This window comes from Heterodontus francisci, chromosome 41, assembly GCF_036365525.1.
Source record: "Heterodontus francisci isolate sHetFra1 chromosome 41, sHetFra1.hap1, whole genome shotgun sequence".
NCBI classification, from domain to species: domain Eukaryota; kingdom Metazoa; phylum Chordata; class Chondrichthyes; order Heterodontiformes; family Heterodontidae; genus Heterodontus; species Heterodontus francisci.
In genome coordinates, this window is record NC_090411.1 from 8,155,696 (window position 1) to 8,174,721 (window position 19,026).

At 54.4% G+C, this 19,026-nt stretch overlaps 3 pseudogenes; all 3 read left to right on the forward strand.

The window, feature by feature from the left end:
* Positions 1 to 3,521: 3,521 nt before the first annotated feature.
* On the forward strand, positions 3,522 to 3,700 carry LOC137354303 (U2 spliceosomal RNA; annotated as a pseudogene).
* Positions 3,701 to 4,088: 388 nt separating this feature from the next.
* Positions 4,089 to 4,197, forward strand: LOC137354676 (U2 spliceosomal RNA; annotated as a pseudogene).
* A 14,496-nt stretch (positions 4,198 to 18,693) lies between these two features.
* Positions 18,694 to 18,874, forward strand: LOC137354392 (U2 spliceosomal RNA; annotated as a pseudogene).
* The last annotated feature ends 152 nt before the right edge of the window (positions 18,875 to 19,026 follow it).

The window sequence follows — 19,026 nt, forward strand, 5'->3', positions numbered from 1 at the left end:
AGCACCTACAGGCAGTGGTCGCGATGGTGGTCCCACGGGCCATCGATCTGGTCGGGGGGTAATGACTGCCGTTCCTCCGGCCTGGGTATTCTGCTGCGGGGAGGTAACTTCACCATCTCCGAAGTTAAGGAGGTGGTGGGCGGCCGCCTCCTCGTAGCAGACGTGATGTACAACAACGCTCCGCTCCGGTTGATCAACGTGTACGCCCCGGTACAACGCAGCGAGCGGCTGACCGTCTTCCAGCAGCTCCCACTGCTGCTGGCGACGTCCAGGCCGGTCATCCTAGGCGGTGACTTCAACTGCATCATCGATGCGGCTGGACGATCCGGCAGTGACGACAGAAAACTGGACGCTACGTCCAGATTCCTCATAGAAACAGTTAAGGATGCCAAACTGCACGACGTCTTCAGCAAACCTGCAGACGGAGCGCAGCGCAGATACACATGGTCAAGATCGGACGGGTCTGCCCGTTCCAGGATTGACTTCCTGTTTGTTTCCCGTGCTGTCACGGTCGGATCCACCGACGTCAAGCCGGGGTTCTTCTCCGACCACTGCCTCTTACTGGCCGACTGTCACTTACAGGACGACCAGCGGGTTGGCAGAGGGACGTGGAAGCTCAATGCGACACTGCTGACCCCAGAGAACGTTGAGGAACTCAAAAGGGATTACAATGGTTGGAGGACCGTGAAACCCCTCTTTGAGTCTCCAGTTCACTGGTGGGAAGCGATTAAGGAGAACATCAAGAGGTTCTTCATCCACAAAGGTGTTCAGAAGGCGAGAGAGAGACAGAGGGAACTGTCCCGACTCCAGAAAATTATGCAAAATCTACTCCGGTTGCAGTCAATGGGGGTCGAGGTCAAGGAGGACCTCCAAGAGGTGAAGAGCCAGCAGGCCTCGCTCTTTGCCAAGGAGGCCTCCAAGATCATCTTCCGGTCCAGAGTCCGCTCCATCGAGCAGGATGAGACGTGCTCGCGTTACTTCTTCCAAAAGGTACACAGAGAGAGCTCTGTTATCAGCAGCCTGAAGGAAGAAGATGGCTCGGTAACGTCTTCGCAGTCCGACATACTAAGGATCAGCAAATCCTTTTATGCTGGGCTGTATGACGCGAAGCCCACAGACAGCAGAGCCTCCCAGTCCTTCCTGTCATCTATCACAGAGGTCTTAGATGACAGCAGGAGGGAGGGACTGGACAAGCCGCTAACTCTGGACGAGCTGACAAAGGCCGTCGAGTCTTTCGAGGCGAGTAAAACTCCCGGGAGCGACGGCTTACCGGTCGAGTTGTACTCGGCCCTGTGGGACTGGGTCGGCCCGGACCTGCTGGAAGTATACGAGAGTATGCTCCTGGCCGGTAGCATGTCAGAATCCATGAGAAAAGGCATCATCACCCTCATTTACAAGCAGAAGGGGGAGAGGGTAGAAATCAGAAATTGGCGGCCCATCTCACTGCTTAATGTTGATTACAAGATTCTGTCCAAAGTCATAGCCAGTCGAGTCAAGTCTGCTCTGGAGCTGGTGATTCACCCCGATCAGACCTGTACTGTACCCGGCAGGAAGATCTCTGATAGCCTCGCGCTACTCAGGGATACGATCGCCTACGTACGGGACAGGAGGGTGGACACCTGCCTCATCAGCCTGGACCAGGAGAAGGCTTTTGACAGGATATCGCACACCTACATGATGGACGTGCTTTCCAAAATGGGGTTTGGGGAGGGAATCTGCAATTGGATCCAACTGCTCTACACAAACATCAGTAGCGCAGTGTCAATCAACGGGTGGGAATCTGAAAGTTTCCCGATCAAATCTGGAGTCAGACAGGGCTGTCCTCTTTCCCCGGTCTTGTTTGTTTGCTGTATTGAACCCTTTGCTGAGTCTATTAGGAAGGATGCGAGCATAAGAGGGGTGACAATCCCAGGCAGCGGAGGCACTCAGGTCAAAACCTCCCTGTACATGGATGACGTCGCCGTCTTCTGCTCGGATCCGCTGTCCGTGCGCAGACTGATGAGCATCTGCGACCAGTTCGAACTGGCCTCGGGAGCCAAAGTTAACCACGGCAAGAGCGAGGCCATGTTCTTTGGGAACTGGGCTGACCGATCCTTTGTCCCCTTCACCGTCAGGTCAGATTACCTGAAGGTGCTGGGGATATGGTTCGGAAGGGCCGGGGCGTGCACCAAAACATGGGAGGAGCGAGTAGCCAAGGTACGACAAAAGTTGGGCATGTGGGGGCAGCGGTCTCTCTCCATTGTGGGTAAGAACCTGGTCATCAGGTGCGAGGCGCTCACGTTGTTGCTCTACGTGGCGCAGGTCTGGCCCATACCCCACTCCTGCGCCGTGGCAGTCACCCGAGCCATTTTCCGCTTCGTCTGGGGATCTAAAATGGACCGGGTCCGGAGGGACACGATGTTCAAATCTCTGGACAAGGGCGGGAAAAATGTACCCAACGTGGCCCTCATCCTGATGACCACCTTCGTGTGCGGCTGCATCAAGCTATGTGTCGATCCCCAGTACGCAAACTCCAAGTGTCACTACGTGCTGAGGTTCTATCTGTCCCCGGTGTTGCGAAGGATGGGCCTGGTCACATTGCCGCGGAACGCTCCGTGCAGTTGGGCGGCGCCGTACCACCTATCCTTCGTGGAGCAGTTTCTGCGGAAAAACACCTTTGACCACCGGTCCATCAGGCAGTGGTCTGCACGGAATGTCCTCAAGGCCCTACGGGAAAAGGAAACGGTGGATCCTGTCGGATGGTTCCCCGAGCAGACCGTCAAAGTCATTTGGCGGAATGCCTCATCACCAGAACTTTCAAACAAGCACCAAGACGTAGCTTGGCTGGTGGTGAGAAGGGCCCTCCCCGTCAGATCCTTCATGCACACCCGAAGTCTCGCCCCCTCCGCACAGTGCCCCCGCGTTGGCTGTGGTGGGGAAGAGACGGTCGCCCACCTCCTCCTGGAATGTGCCTTTGCAAAGCAGGTGTGGAAAGAGATGCAGTGGTTTTTGTCAAGGTTCATCCCAAGCAGCTCTGTAACACAGGAGTCTGTGCTCTACGGGCTGTTCCCAGGGACGCACACCGAGACAAACATCAACTGCTGCTGGAGGGCTATCAATTCGGTGAAAGACGCCCTTTGGTCTGCCCGAAACTTGCTGGTCTTCCAGCGCAAAGAGTTGTCCACCACCGAATGTTGCAGACTGGCACATTCCAAGGTCCAGGACTACGTGCTGAGGGACGCACTAAAGCTTGGGGCAGCCGCAGCAAAGGCTCAATGGGGAAAGACCACAGTGTAAGGTTCCCCCACCAAGCTGGACTGAGGGGCTGGAACCATGGGAAGCCCCTCGAACTGTATCGTTAATATTCTCAATTGCTGTAAATGTAAAACTGTAATTGACATGACAATTGTGAAACGGAAGGGTTGGGAAGAAACTCATGACATTATTGAAAGAAACTGATCTCTTTTGCAATGTTTGTATTTTTTCGTGCTGTTTGGAAACTGTTTGGCAATGTAATTTTTACAGATTTTTATGAATAAAGTATATTTTGGAAATAAAAAAAAAAAAATCTGTTCTTATCAGTTTAATATCTGATACGTCCCCTATCTGGGGACCAAATATTAAATTGATTTTTGGGACAGGGAGATGGAGCAGGGGCTTGCCCCGTCCACTCCATGCATCCACCTGGTATTGCAGTGTTTCCAGGAGCGGTGCAGCTTCCCCCCTCCATGGGGGCGAGACCCCTGCTGAAAAATAGAATTCGCAATAGTGACGGCGCTGCTGCTCGGCTGACTTTGCTGCAGTTTTCCCTGGGTGCTACGCTGCCCCCTGTTGGATTGCCCCGCAGTTGCAGGCCGCCCTTTGCTGCCCAGCGCGCGCGGTTGTCTTTTTTCCTGCGCAATGCCTCGCGCAGAAGCGCGAGGAATGGCTGCGCGTGGCATGCACGCGTGCTTTCCTTTCTGCTTGCAAGGCCCGGCAACAAAAGGAGCTCTGGCTCAAAGACCGCCCGCCGTCGCCTCTTTCGCCCTAGGCCCGCCCACCCGGCGGCTACTTTGTGGTAGAGGCCGCACGCCGGGCCTGACGCGCGCAGCAAACGCAGTTTTACGGCCATCGCTTCTCGGCCTTTTGGCTAAGATCAAGTGTAGTATCTGTTCTTATCAGTGCTTATTTGATTGAGAAGAGACCATGATCATTGCCTTTTGATCCTGGGGAAGCTTTGAGTAAAATGGCTATAACCAATTTTCGAGCTTCGGGCCAGGGAGTGCGCAACACCGTTCGGGTGGTCGTGAAGGACAAGGAAGGAGATGCACCGGTCGATCGCACCTTTTTCATCAAGAAAATTCTCTTCGATTGCTGCGGATTTCAAGCGACGGACGTCTTCTGCCTGCAGGATTTCCCCAGCAGTGGATACTTCGACGTGACGTTCCGGAACGTGGCGGGATGCATCAAGTTCCTGAAGGCGTTCAAGGAGAAAGGGGACCGGGCGCCACTGTCGATCCTCACAGCGGAGCCGCTCTTCACGCTTCCGTCACAACGGGACCGGGTGGTGACGATTCACCTCTACAACCCCCATGTTCCGGTGGTGGATGTACTCACCTTTCTCGCCAGGTACGTCGAGGTGGCCGGCAGCAGCACTGATGTCAAGGACCCCTTTGGGATCTGGACCAGCAAGCGGCAGGTCAAGGTGACCTTGAAGGTAGATCCCAGTGGAGCCATCATCCACCCTCCCTCCAGCTTCGCTATCGGGGGAAGTCGAGGCTTCTTGGTCTACGCTGGGCAGCCCAGAGTTTGTCGCACCTGTGGCAAATCTGGTCACATGGCAGCCAACTGCAGCACGGTTGTTTGCAAGAACTGCAAGGAGGAAGGCCATCAGACCAAGGACTGTAAGCAGACTAAGTGTTGCAACTTGTGCGGTGCGGCAGGCCATCTCTACAAGACCTGCCCCAAACGTTGTCTCAGCTATGCTCAGGCGGCAAGGTCCAAGGAATGGCAGAGCGAAGGTTCGACGAAGGCGTCCGCTGTTCGAAAGGAGACCAGCAACCTTCTCCGCAGTGAGGAACTTCAACCTGAGAAGGAAGGGGAGGCGGCTGAAACCAACGACCCAGCACCTACCCAGCGCCCGGAAACCCCTCCTCCACAGACAGAATCAATGGAGGAGGAGGCAGCAGATGGACAAACAGGTCAGTGGCAAGTGGTCCAGAGGAAAACCACAAAGAAAAAACATCCCAAAGCCACCACCCAAACCAGTGGCAAGAGGAGGCTCTCTTCTGAATCAGACTGCAACAACTCCTCTTCACTGGACGGGGAAATGCTGGAACGACAGCCCCTTCAAAAGAGGCGGCAGAACTCCGAGATGGATGATCAAGCATCCCAGCCCCCGGGCACTGGAAGCTGTGATGGGCCCGGCGTGCCCCAACCCCAATTCCCCACACGTAACGAAGTGGCCAACGCATCTCAGCTCCGGGACACCGGGAGCAAAGACACGTCTGGCGCACCTGAGCTCCGGGAGACCGGGAGCTGTGATGTTTTCGAGGAGGAACAGATGGAAGCAGCTGAGGACAACCCAATCCTCTCTGCCTACAAGACCCCCCCGATGTCACCCGAGCGGCACAAACCCTGCAGGAAAAATCAGGAGGGGTTTCTGAGCCCAACCAACGTGAAACTGCTTGCGCATACGATGGGTATGCAGGAACATCCCGAAGGGGAAGGACTGGGACTAGCGAGGACAAATGGTATGGGAAGCAACAACTAATTTTTAGTAAAAAATGGGTGTAAGAATTGCTTCCATTAATGTGCGTAGCATTAAATCGACTACGCGATGTGTTTCAACCTTGGATTACCTTGCCAAGGTCAAAGCTGACCTACTGTTTCTGCAGGAGTGTGGAATACCACACCTCAGCACCTACAGGCAGTGGTCGCGATGGTGGTCCCACGGGCCATCGATCTGGTCGGGGGGTAATGACTGCCGTTCCTCCGGCCTGGGTATTCTGCTGCGGGGAGGTAACTTCACCATCTCCGAAGTTAAGGAGGTGGTGGGCGGCCGCCTCCTCGTAGCAGACGTGATGTACAACAACGCTCCGCTCCGGTTGATCAACGTGTACGCCCCGGTACAACGCAGCGAGCGGCTGACCGTCTTCCAGCAGCTCCCACTGCTGCTGGCGACGTCCAGGCCGGTCATCCTAGGCGGTGACTTCAACTGCATCATCGATGCGGCTGGACGATCCGGCAGTGACGACAGAAAACTGGACGCTACGTCCAGATTCCTCATAGAAACAGTTAAGGATGCCAAACTGCACGACGTCTTCAGCAAACCTGCAGACGGAGCGCAGCGCAGATACACATGGTCAAGATCGGACGGGTCTGCCCGTTCCAGGATTGACTTCCTGTTTGTTTCCCGTGCTGTCACGGTCGGATCCACCGACGTCAAGCCGGTGTTCTTCTCCGACCACTGCCTCTTACTGGCCGACTGTCACTTACAGGACGACCAGCGGGTTGGCAGAGGGACGTGGAAGCTCAATGCGACACTGCTGACCCCAGAGAACGTTGAGGAACTCAAAAGGGATTACAATGGTTGGAGGACCGTGAAACCCCTCTTTGAGTCTCCAGTTCACTGGTGGGAAGCGATTAAGGAGAACATCAAGAGGTTCTTCATCCACAAAGGTGTTCAGAAGGCGAGAGAGAGACAGAGGGAACTGTCCCGACTCCAGAAAATTATGCAAAATCTACTCCGGTTGCAGTCAATGGGGGTCGAGGTCAAGGAGGACCTCCAAGAGGTGAAGAGCCAGCAGGCCTCGCTCTTTGCCAAGGAGGCCTCCAAGATCATCTTCCGGTCCAGAGTCCGCTCCATCGAGCAGGATGAGACGTGCTCGCGTTACTTCTTCCAAAAGGTACACAGAGAGAGCTCTGTTATCAGCAGCCTGAAGGAAGAAGATGGCTCGGTAACGTCTTCGCAGTCCGACATACTAAGGATCAGCAAATCCTTTTATGCTGGGCTGTATGACGCGAAGCCCACAGACAGCAGAGCCTCCCAGTCCTTCCTGTCATCTATCACAGAGGTCTTAGATGACAGCAGGAGGGAGGGACTGGACAAGCCGCTAACTCTGGACGAGCTGACAAAGGCCGTCGAGTCTTTCGAGGCGAGTAAAACTCCCGGGAGCGACGGCTTACCGGTCGAGTTGTACTCGGCCCTGTGGGACTGGGTCGGCCCGGACCTGCTGGAAGTATACGAGAGTATGCTCCTGGCCGGTAGCATGTCAGAATCCATGAGAAAAGGCATCATCACCCTCATTTACAAGCAGAAGGGGGAGAGGGTAGAAATCAGAAATTGGCGGCCCATCTCACTGCTTAATGTTGATTACAAGATTCTGTCCAAAGTCATAGCCAGTCGAGTCAAGTCTGCTCTGGAGCTGGTGATTCACCCCGATCAGACCTGTACTGTACCCGGCAGGAAGATCTCTGATAGCCTCGCGCTACTCAGGGATACGATCGCCTACGTACGGGACAGGAGGGTGGACACCTGCCTCATCAGCCTGGACCAGGAGAAGGCTTTTGACAGGATATCGCACACCTACATGATGGACGTGCTTTCCAAAATGGGGTTTGGGGAGGGAATCTGCAATTGGATCCAACTGCTCTACACAAACATCAGTAGCGCAGTGTCAATCAACGGGTGGGAATCTGAAAGTTTCCCGATCAAATCTGGAGTCAGACAGGGCTGTCCTCTTTCCCCGGTCTTGTTTGTTTGCTGTATTGAACCCTTTGCTGAGTCTATTAGGAAGGATGCGAGCATAAGAGGGGTGACAATCCCAGGCAGCGGAGGCACTCAGGTCAAAACCTCCCTGTACATGGATGACGTCGCCATCTTCTGCTCGGATCCGCTGTCCGTGCGCAGACTGATGAGCATCTGCGACCAGTTCGAACTGGCCTCGGGAGCCAAAGTTAACCACGGCAAGAGCGAGGCCATGTTCTTTGGGAACTGGGCTGACCGATCCTTTGTCCCCTTCACCGTCAGGTCAGATTACCTGAAGGTGCTGGGGATATGGTTCGGAAGGGCCGGGGCGTGCACCAAAACATGGGAGGAGCGAGTAGCCAAGGTACGACAAAAGTTGGGCATGTGGGGGCAGCGGTCTCTCTCCATTGTGGGTAAGAACCTGGTCATCAGGTGCGAGGCGCTCACGTTGTTGCTCTACGTGGCGCAGGTCTGGCCCATACCCCACTCCTGCGCCGTGGCAGTCACCCGAGCCATTTTCCGCTTCGTCTGGGGATCTAAAATGGACCGGGTCCGGAGGGACACGATGTTCAAATCTCTGGACAAGGGCGGGAAAAATGTACCCAACGTGGCCCTCATCCTGATGACCACCTTCGTGTGCGGCTGCATCAAGCTATGTGTCGATCCCCAGTACGCAAACTCCAAGTGTCACTACGTGCTGAGGTTCTATCTGTCCCCGGTGTTGCGAAGGATGGGCCTGGTCACATTGCCGCGGAACGCTCCGTGCAGTTGGGCGGCGCCGTACCACCTATCCTTCGTGGAGCAGTTTCTGCGGAAAAACACCTTTGACCACCGGTCCATCAGGCAGTGGTCTGCACGGAATGTCCTCAAGGCCCTACGGGAAAAGGAAACGGTGGATCCTGTCGGATGGTTCCCCGAGCAGACCGTCAAAGTCATTTGGCGGAATGCCTCATCACCAGAACTTTCAAACAAGCACCAAGACGTAGCTTGGCTGGTGGTGAGAAGGGCCCTCCCCGTCAGATCCTTCATGCACACCCGAAGTCTCGCCCCCTCCGCACAGTGCCCCCGCGTTGGCTGTGGTGGGGAAGAGACGGTCGCCCACCTCCTCCTGGAATGTGCCTTTGCAAAGCAGGTGTGGAAAGAGATGCAGTGGTTTTTGTCAAGGTTCATCCCAAGCAGCTCTGTAACACAGGAGTCTGTGCTCTACGGGCTGTTCCCAGGGACGCACACCGAGACAAACATCAACTGCTGCTGGAGGGCTATCAATTCGGTGAAAGACGCCCTTTGGTCTGCCCGAAACTTGCTGGTCTTCCAGCGCAAAGAGTTGTCCACCACCGAATGTTGCAGACTGGCACATTCCAAGGTCCAGGACTACGTGCTGAGGGACGCACTAAAGCTTGGGGCAGCCGCAGCAAAGGCTCAATGGGGAAAGACCACAGTGTAAGGTTCCCCCACCAAGCTGGACCGAGGGGCTGGAACCATGGGAAGCCCCTCGAACTGTATCGTTAATATTCTCAATTGCTGTAAATGTAAAACTGTAATTGACATGACAATTGTGAAACGGAAGGGTTGGGAAGAAACTCATGACATTATTGGAAGAAACTGATCTCTTTTGCAATGTTTGTATTTTTTCGTGCTGTTTGGAAACTGTTTGGCAATGTAATTTTTACAGATTTTTATGAATAAAGTATATTTTGGAAATAAAAAAAAAAAAAATCTGTTCTTATCAGTGCTTATTTGATTGAGAAGAGACCATGATCATTGCCTTTTGATCCTGGGGAAGCTTTGAGTAAAATGGCTATAACCAATTTTCGAGCTTCGGGCCAGGGAGTGCGCAACACCGTTCGGGTGGTCGTGAAGGACAAGGAAGGAGATGCACCGGTCGATCGCACCTTTTTCATCAAGAAAATTCTTTTCGATTGCTGCGGATTTCAAGCGACGGACGTCTTCTGCCTGCAGGATTTCCCCAGCAGTGGATACTTCGACGTGACGTTCCGGAACGTGGCGGGATGCATCAAGTTCCTGAAGGCGTTCAAGGAGAAAGGGGACCGGGCGCCACTGTCGATCCTCACAGCGGAGCCGCTCTTCACGCTTCCGTCACAACGGGACCGGGTGGTGACGATTCACCTCTACAACCCCCATGTTCCGGTGGTGGATGTACTCACCTTTCTCGCCAGGTACGTCGAGGTGGCCGGCAGCAGCACTGATGTCAAGGACCCCTTTGGGATCTGGACCAGCAAGCGGCAGGTCAAGGTGACCTTGAAGGTAGATCCCAGTGGAGCCATCATCCACCCTCCCTCCAGCTTCGCTATCGGGGGAAGTCGAGGCTTCTTGGTCTACGCTGGGCAGCCCAGAGTTTGTCGCACCTGTGGCAAATCTGGTCACATGGCAGCCAACTGCAGCACGGTTGTTTGCAAGAACTGCAAGGAGGAAGGCCATCAGACCAAGGACTGTAAGCAGACTAAGTGTTGCAACTTGTGCGGTGCGGCAGGCCATCTCTACAAGACCTGCCCCAAACGTTGTCTCAGCTATGCTCAGGCGGCAAGGTCCAAGGAATGGCAGGGCGAAGGTTCGACGAAGGCGTCCGCTGTTCGAAAGGAGACCAGCAACCTTCTCCGCAGTGAGGAACTTCAACCTGAGAAGGAAGGGGAGGCGGCTGAAACCAACGACCCAGCACCTACCCAGCGCCCGGAAACCCCTCCTCCACAGACAGAATCAATGGAGGAGGAGGCAGCAGATGGACAAACAGGTCAGTGGCAAGTGGTCCAGAGGAAAACCACAAAGAAAAAACATCCCAAAGCCACCACCCAAACCAGTGGCAAGAGGAGGCTCTCTTCTGAATCAGACTGCAACAACTCCTCTTCACTGGACGGGGAAATGCTGGAACGACAGCCCCTTCAAAAGAGGCGGCAGAACTCCGAGATGGATGATCAAGCATCCCAGCCCCCGGGCACTGGAAGCTGTGATGGGCCCGGCGTGCCCCAACCCCAATTCCCCACACGTAACGAAGTGGCCAACGCATCTCAGCTCCGGGACACCGGGAGCAAAGACACGTCTGGCGCACCTGAGCTCCGGGAGACCGGGAGCTGTGATGTTTTCGAGGAGGAACAGATGGAAGCAGCTGAGGACAACCCAATCCTCTCTGCCTACAAGACCCCCCCGATGTCACCCGAGCGGCACAAACCCTGCAGGAAAAATCAGGAGGGGTTTCTGAGCCCAACCAACGTGAAACTGCTTGCGCATACGATGGGTATGCAGGAACATCCCGAAGGGGAAGGACTGGGACTAGCGAGGACAAATGGTATGGGAAGCAACAACTAATTTTTAGTAAAAAATGGGTGTAAGAATTGCTTCCATTAATGTGCGTAGCATTAAATCGACTACGCGATGTGTTTCAACCTTGGATTACCTTGCCAAGGTCAAAGCTGACCTACTGTTTCTGCAGGAGTGTGGAATACCACACCTCAGCACCTACAGGCAGTGGTCGCGATGGTGGTCCCACGGGCCATCGATCTGGTCGGGGGGTAATGACTGCCGTTCCTCCGGCCTGGGTATTCTGCTGCGGGGAGGTAACTTCACCATCTCCGAAGTTAAGGAGGTGGTGGGCGGCCGCCTCCTCGTAGCAGACGTGATGTACAACAACGCTCCGCTCCGGTTGATCAACGTGTACGCCCCGGTACAACGCAGCGAGCGGCTGACCGTCTTCCAGCAGCTCCCACTGCTGCTGGCGACGTCCAGGCCGGTCATCCTAGGCGGTGACTTCAACTGCATCATCGATGCGGCTGGACGATCCGGCAGTGACGACAGAAAACTGGACGCTACGTCCAGATTCCTCATAGAAACAGTTAAGGATGCCAAACTGCACGACGTCTTCAGCAAACCTGCAGACGGAGCGCAGCGCAGATACACATGGTCAAGATCGGACGGGTCTGCCCGTTCCAGGATTGACTTCCTGTTTGTTTCCCGTGCTGTCACGGTCGGATCCACCGACGTCAAGCCGGTGTTCTTCTCCGACCACTGCCTCTTACTGGCCGACTGTCACTTACAGGACGACCAGCGGGTTGGCAGAGGGACGTGGAAGCTCAATGCGACACTGCTGACCCCAGAGAACGTTGAGGAACTCAAAAGGGATTACAATGGTTGGAGGACCGTGAAACCCCTCTTTGAGTCTCCAGTTCACTGGTGGGAAGCGATTAAGGAGAACATCAAGAGGTTCTTCATCCACAAAGGTGTTCAGAAGGCGAGAGAGAGACAGAGGGAACTGTCCCGACTCCAGAAAATTATGCAAAATCTACTCCGGTTGCAGTCAATGGGGGTCGAGGTCAAGGAGGACCTCCAAGAGGTGAAGAGCCAGCAGGCCTCGCTCTTTGCCAAGGAGGCCTCCAAGATCATCTTCCGGTCCAGAGTCCGCTCCATCGAGCAGGATGAGACGTGCTCGCGTTACTTCTTCCAAAAGGTACACAGAGAGAGCTCTGTTATCAGCAGCCTGAAGGAAGAAGATGGCTCGGTAACGTCTTCGCAGTCCGACATACTAAGGATCAGCAAATCCTTTTATGCTGGGCTGTATGACGCGAAGCCCACAGACAGCAGAGCCTCCCAGTCCTTCCTGTCATCTATCACAGAGGTCTTAGATGACAGCAGGAGGGAGGGACTGGACAAGCCGCTAACTCTGGACGAGCTGACAAAGGCCGTCGAGTCTTTCGAGGCGAGTAAAACTCCCGGGAGCGACGGCTTACCGGTCGAGTTGTACTCGGCCCTGTGGGACTGGGTCGGCCCGGACCTGCTGGAAGTATACGAGAGTATGCTCCTGGCCGGTAGCATGTCAGAATCCATGAGAAAAGGCATCATCACCCTCATTTACAAGCAGAAGGGGGAGAGGGTAGAAATCAGAAATTGGCGGCCCATCTCACTGCTTAATGTTGATTACAAGATTCTGTCCAAAGTCATAGCCAGTCGAGTCAAGTCTGCTCTGGAGCTGGTGATTCACCCCGATCAGACCTGTACTGTACCCGGCAGGAAGATCTCTGATAGCCTCGCGCTACTCAGGGATACGATCGCCTACGTACGGGACAGGAGGGTGGACACCTGCCTCATCAGCCTGGACCAGGAGAAGGCTTTTGACAGGATATCGCACACCTACATGATGGACGTGCTTTCCAAAATGGGGTTTGGGGAGGGAATCTGCAATTGGATCCAACTGCTCTACACAGACATCAGTAGCGCAGTGTCAATCAACGGGTGGGAATCTGAAAGTTTCCCGATCAAATCTGGAGTCAGACAGGGCTGTCCTCTTTCCCCGGTCTTGTTTGTTTGCTGTATTGAACCCTTTGCTGAGTCTATTAGGAAGGATGCGAGCATAAGAGGGGTGACAATCCCAGGCAGCGGAGGCACTCAGGTCAAAACCTCCCTGTACATGGATGACGTCGCCGTCTTCTGCTCGGATCCGCTGTCCGTGCGCAGACTGATGAGCATCTGCGACCAGTTCGAACTGGCCTCGGGAGCCAAAGTTAACCACGGCAAGAGCGAGGCCATGTTCTTTGGGAACTGGGCTGACCGATCCTTTGTCCCCTTCACCGTCAGGTCAGATTACCTGAAGGTGCTGGGGATATGGTTCGGAAGGGCCGGGGCGTGCACCAAAACATGGGAGGAGCGAGTAGCCAAGGTACGACAAAAGTTGGGCATGTGGGGGCAGCGGTCTCTCTCCATTGTGGGTAAGAACCTGGTCATCAGGTGCGAGGCGCTCACGTTGTTGCTCTACGTGGCGCAGGTCTGGCCCATACCCCACTCCTGCGCCGTGGCAGTCACCCGAGCCATTTTCCGCTTCGTCTGGGGATCTAAAATGGACCGGGTCCGGAGGGACACGATGTTCAAATCTCTGGACAAGGGCGGGAAAAATGTACCCAACGTGGCCCTCATCCTGATGACCACCTTCGTGTGCGGCTGCATCAAGCTATGTGTAGATCCCCAGTACGCAAACTCCAAGTGTCACTACGTGCTGAGGTTCTATCTGTCCCCGGTGTTGCGAAGGATGGGCCTGGTCACATTGCCGCGGAACGCTCCGTGCAGTTGGGCGGCGCCGTACCACCTATCCTTCGTGGAGCAGTTTCTGCGGAAAAACACATTTGACCACCGGTCCATCAGGCAGTGGTCTGCACGGAATGTCCTCAAGGCCCTACGGGAAAAGGAAACGGTGGATCCTGTCGGATGGTTCCCCGAGCAGACCGTCAAAGTCATTTGGCGGAATGCCTCATCACCAGAACTTTCAAACAAGCACCAAGACGTAGCTTGGCTGGTGGTGAGAAGGGCCCTCCCCGTCAGATCCTTCATGCACACCCGAAGTCTCGCCCCCTCCGCACAGTGCCCCCGCGTTGGCTGTGGTGGGGAAGAGACGGTCGCCCACCTCCTCCTGGAATGTGCCTTTGCAAAGCAGGTGTGGAAAGAGATGCAGTGGTTTTTGTCAAGGTTCATCCCAAGCAGCTCTGTAACACAGGAGTCTGTGCTCTACGGGCTGTTCCCAGGGACGCACACCGAGACAAACATCAACTGCTGCTGGAGGGCTATCAATTCGGTGAAAGACGCCCTTTGGTCTGCCCGAAACTTGCTGGTCTTCCAGCGCAAAGAGTTGTCCACCACCGAATGTTGCAGACTGGCACATTCCAAGGTCCAGGACTACGTGCTGAGGGACGCACTAAAGCTTGGGGCAGCCGCAGCAAAGGCTCAATGGGGAAAGACCACAGTGTAAGGTTCCCCCACCAAGCTGGACTGAGGGGCTGGAACCATGGGAAGCCCCTCGAACTGTATCGTTAATATTCTCAATTGCTGTAAATGTAAAACTGTAATTGACATGACAATTGTGAAACGGAAGGGTTGGGAAGAAACTCATGACATTATTGAAAGAAACTGATCTCTTTTGCAATGTTTGTATTTTTTCGTGCTGTTTGGAAACTGTTTGGCAATGTAATTTTTACAGATTTTTATGAATAAAGTATATTTTGGAAATAAACAAAAAAAAAAAGTATCTGTTCTTATCAGTCAGTTTGAGCAAAGACACGTCTGGCGCACCTGAGCTCCGGGAGACCGGGAGCTGTGATGTTTTCGAGGAGGAACAGATGGAAGCAGCTGAGGACAACCCAATGCTCTCTGCCTACAAGACCCCCCCGATGTCACCCGAGCGGCACAAACCCTGCATGAAAAATCAGGAGGGGTTTCTGAGCCCAACCAACGTGAAACTGCTTGCGCATACGATGGGTATGCAGGAACATCCCGAAGGGGAAGGACTGGGACTAGCGAGGACAAATGGTATGGGAAGCAACAACTAATTTCTAGTAAAAAATGGGTGTAAGAATTGCTTCCATTAATGTGCGTAGCATTAAATCGACTACGCGATGTGTTTCAACCTTGGATTACCTTGCCAAGGTCAAAGCTGACCTACTGTTTCTGCAGGAGTGTGGAATACCACACCTCAGCACCTACAGGCAGTGGTCGCGATGGTGGTCCCACGGGCCATCGATCTGGTCGGGGGGTAATGACTGCCGTTCCTCCGGCCTGGGTATTCTGCTGCGGGGAGGTAACTTCACCATCTCCGAAGTTAAGGAGGTGGTGGGCGGCCGCCTCCTCGTAGCAGACGTGATGTACAACAACGCTCCGCTCCGGTTGATCAACGTGTACGCCCCGGTACAACGCAGCGAGCGGCTGACCGTCTTCCAGCAGCTCCCACTGCTGCTGGCGACGTCCAGGCCGGTCATCCTAGGCGGTGACTTCAACTGCATCATCGATGCGGCTGGACGATCCGGCAGTGACGACAGAAAACTGGACGCTACGTCCAGATTCCTCATAGAAACAGTTAAGGATGCCAAACTGCACGACGTCTTCAGCAAACCTGCAGACGGAGCGCAGCGCAGATACACATGGTCAAGATCGGACGGGTCTGCCCGTTCCAGGATTGACTTCCTGTTTGTTTCCCGTGCTGTCACGGTCGGATCCACCGACGTCAAGCCGGTGTTCTTCTCCGACCACTGCCTCTTACTGGCCGACTGTCACTTACAGGACGACCAGCGGGTTGGCAGAGGGACGTGGAAGCTCAATGCGACACTGCTGACCCCAGAGAACGTTGAGGAACTCAAAAGGGATTACAATGGTTGGAGGACCGTGAAACCCCTCTTTGAGTCTCCAGTTCACTGGTGGGAAGCGATTAAGGAGAACATCAAGAGGTTCTTCATCCACAAAGGTGTTCAGAAGGCGAGAGAGAGACAGAGGGAACTGTCCCGACTCCAGAAAATTATGCAAAATCTACTCCGGTTGCAGTCAATGGGGGTCGAGGTCAAGGAGGACCTCCAAGAGGTGAAGAGCCAGCAGGCCTCGCTCTTTGCCAAGGAGGCCTCCAAGATCATCTTCCGGTCCAGAGTCCGCTCCATCGAGCAGGATGAGACGTGCTCGCGTTACTTCTTCCAAAAGGTACACAGAGAGAGCTCTGTTATCAGCAGCCTGAAGGAAGAAGATGGCTCGGTAACGTCTTCGCAGTCCGACATACTAAGGATCAGCAAATCCTTTTATGCTGGGCTGTATGACGCGAAGCCCACAGACAGCAGAGCCTCCCAGTCCTTCCTGTCATCTATCACAGAGGTCTTAGATGACAGCAGGAGGGAGGGACTGGACAAGCCGCTAACTCTGGACGAGCTGACAAAGGCCGTCGAGTCTTTCGAGGCGAGTAAAACTCCCGGGAGCGACGGCTTACCGGTCGAGTTGTACTCGGCCCTGTGGGACTGGGTCGGCCCGGACCTGCTGGAAGTATACGAGAGTATGCTCCTGGCCGGTAGCATGTCAGAATCCATGAGAAAAGGCATCATCACCCTCATTTACAAGCAGAAGGGGGAGAGGGTAGAAATCAGAAATTGGCGGCCCATCTCACTGCTTAATGTTGATTACAAGATTCTGTCCAAAGTCATAGCCAGTCGAGTCAAGTCTGCTCTGGAGCTGGTGATTCACCCCGATCAGACCTGTACTGTACCCGGCAGGAAGATCTCTGATAGCCTCGCGCTACTCAGGGATACGATCGCCTACGTACGGGACAGGAGGGTGGACACCTGCCTCATCAGCCTGGACCAGGAGAAGGCTTTTGACAGGATATCGCACACCTACATGATGGACGTGCTTTCCAAAATGGGGTTTGGGGAGGGAATCTGCAATTGGATCCAACTGCTCTACACAAACATCAGTAGCGCAGTGTCAATCAACGGGTGGGAATCTGAAAGTTTCCCGATCAAATCTGGAGTCAGACAGGGCTGTCCTCTTTCCCCGGTCTTGTTTGTTTGCTGTATTGAACCCTTTGCTGAGTCTATTAGGAAGGATGCGAGCATAAGAGGGGTGACAATCCCAGGCAGCGGAGGCACTCAGGTCAAAACCTCCCTGTACATGGATGACGTCGCCGTCTTCTGCTCGGATCCGCTGTCCGTGCGCAGACTGATGAGCATCTGCGACCAGTTCGAACTGGCCTCGGGAGCCAAAGTTAACCACGGCAAGAGCGAGGCCATGTTCTTTGGGAACTGGGCTGACCGATCCTTTGTCCCCTTCACCGTCAGGTCAGATTACCTGAAGGTGCTGGGGATATGGTTCGGAAGGGCCGGGGCGTGCACCAAAACATGGGAGGAGCGAGTAGCCAAGGTACGACAAAAGTTGGGCATGTGGGGGCAGCGGTCTCTCTCCATTGTGGGTAAGAACCTGGTCATCAGGTGCGAGGCGCTCACGTTGTTGCTCTACGTGGCGCAGGTCTGGCCCATACCCCACTCCTGCGCCGTGGCAGTCACCCGAGCCATTTTCCGCTTCGTCTGGGGATCTAAAATGGACCGGGTCCGGAGGGACACGATGTTCAAATCTCTGGACAAGGGCGGGAAAAATGTACCCAACGTGGCCCTCATCCTGATGACCACCTTCGTGTGCGGCTGCATCAAGCTATGTGTCGATCCCCAGTACGCAAACTCCAAGTGTCACTACGTGCTGAGGTTCTATCTGTCCCCGGTGTTGCGAAGGATGGGCCTGGTCACATTGCCGCGGAACGCTCCGTGCAGTTGGGCGGCGCCGTACCACCTATCCTTCGTGGAGCAGTTTCTGCGGAAAAACACCTTTGACCACCGGTCCATCAGGCAGTGGTCTGCACGGAATGTCCTCAAGGCCCTACGGGAAAAGGAAACGGTGGATCCTGTCGGATGGTTCCCCGAGCAGACCGTCAAAGTCATTTGGCGGAATGCCTCATCACCAGAACTTTCAAACAAGCACCAAGACGTAGCTTGGCTGGTGGTGAGAAGGGCCCTCCCCGTCAGATCCTTCATGCACACCCGAAGTCTCGCCCCCTCCGCACAGTGCCCCCGCGTTGGCTGTGGTGGGGAAGAGACGGTCGCCCACCTCCTCCTGGAATGTGCCTTTGCAAAGCAGGTGTGGAAAGAGATGCAGTGGTTTTTGTCAAGGTTCATCCCAAGCAGCTCTGTAACACAGGAGTCTGTGCTCTACGGGCTGTTCCCAGGGACGCACACCGAGACAAACATCAACTGCTGCTGGAGGGCTATCAATTCGGTGAAAGACGCCCTTTGGTCTGCCCGAAACTTGCTGGTCTTCCAGCGCAAAGAGTTGTCCACCACCGAATGTTGCAGACTGGCACATTCCAAGGTCCAGGACTACGTGCTGAGGGACGCACTAAAGCTTGGGGCAGCCGCAGCAAAGGCTCAATGGGGAAAGACCACAGTGTAAGGTTCCCCCACCAAGCTGGACTGAGGGGCTGGAACCATGGGAAGCCCCTCGAACTGTATCATTAATATTCTGAATTGCTGTAAATGTAAAACTGTAATTGACATGACAATTGTGAAACGGAAGGGTTGGGAAGAAACTCATGACATTATTGAAAGAAACTGATCTCTTTTGCAATGTTTGTATTTTTTCGTGCTGGTTGGAAACTGTTTGGCAATGTAATTTTTACAGATTTTTATGAATAAAGTATATTTTGGAAATAAAAAAAAAAAAAAATCTGTTCTTATCAGTTTAATATCTGATACGTCCCCTATCTGGGGACCAAATATTAAATTGATTTTTGGGACAGGGAGATGGAACAGGGGCTTGCCCCGTCCACTCCATGCATCCACCTGGTATTGCAGTGTTTTCAGGAGCGGTGCAGCTTCCCCCCTCCATGGGGGCGAGACCCCTGCTGAAAAATAGAATTCGCAATAGTGACGGCGCTGCTGCTCGGCTGACTTTGCTGCAGTTTTCCGTGGGCGCTACGCTGCCCCCTGTTGGATTGCCCCGCAGTTGCAGGCCGCCCTTTGCTGCCCAGC